Source organism: Lipotes vexillifer, unplaced genomic scaffold (genome assembly GCF_000442215.2).
Source record: "Lipotes vexillifer unplaced genomic scaffold, Lipotes_vexillifer_v1.1 scaffold382, whole genome shotgun sequence".
Taxonomy (NCBI): Eukaryota; Metazoa; Chordata; class Mammalia; order Artiodactyla; family Lipotidae; genus Lipotes; species Lipotes vexillifer.
This window is the reverse complement of record NW_006780611.1, coordinates 9,534,045-9,534,960: the sequence shown is the minus strand read 5'-3', so window position 1 is coordinate 9,534,960 and position 916 is coordinate 9,534,045.

Sequence of the window (916 nt, the reverse complement as noted above, 5' to 3'; positions counted from 1 at the left end):
GGCCCCTGCAGATAGACATCCTTATCCAACAGCCTCCTGGAACCAGTGGAGACATGAGGCCCTGGGGACTACAGGTCATGCTAAGAGCCAGACCTGGAAGGCAGTCATTCTCACTGCAGCGAGCACTCCTCCATCCAGCCTCGGTTTCCATGAAAGCTGGAGCTCTAGGCCAAGCAGTGATGTTGGTGATGGGGATTAGGGTCTGTTTACTGAGCACCTACTGTGTGCCAGGCCCTTGGCTACAGCAGTGAACAAGTCAGACAAAATTCGCAGACTAGCAGAGGAGGACAATGAACAAATAACTACATAATTAATTAGTGGATTAAGGAAAAGGGTAGCGTGCTGGTGGGGTGGGGGGTGAGGGTGTCTCATAAAGAATTAATTGCCCTTCCTCGGTCTCTGCCTCTGAGCCAGGTACCTAGGATCCCTCCAGGCTGGGGGTGGGGGGTGCGCAGACTCGGGGACTCACGTGACGTCAGCGTAAAAACAGGGTGGAAAGGTCCTCCGGGGAGGTGGGGCTGTGCTTTAGAAGGCTCTGAGAGAAGGGTAATTCCTTCGTGAATCGAATTCATTTGTGGTTCATTCATTCGAGAAGTCCTGCGGCACCTACTGTGTCCCAAGCACCCCGTGAGGAGTACAAACGCGGCCCCTGTCCGCTCACTATATTGGGGGCAGACAGAGCGACAGGAAACCAGCAAAAAAGTCACGAAGGTGGTTTCATCCAGGGCCGTAGGCTCGGAGCGGGTAGGGCGGCCGGGCAGACCCGCCACCCGGGGGCGGGGACAAGTACTGCATTTACTGCACCCCCCACTCCTCGTCCCCCCTACTCAGCAAAGAGGTCACCAAGCCAGCGACGAGCTCGCCCTCGGCCGGCTCCGCAGCACCCGCGTACCCGCGATCGAGGGCGCGCGCGGCC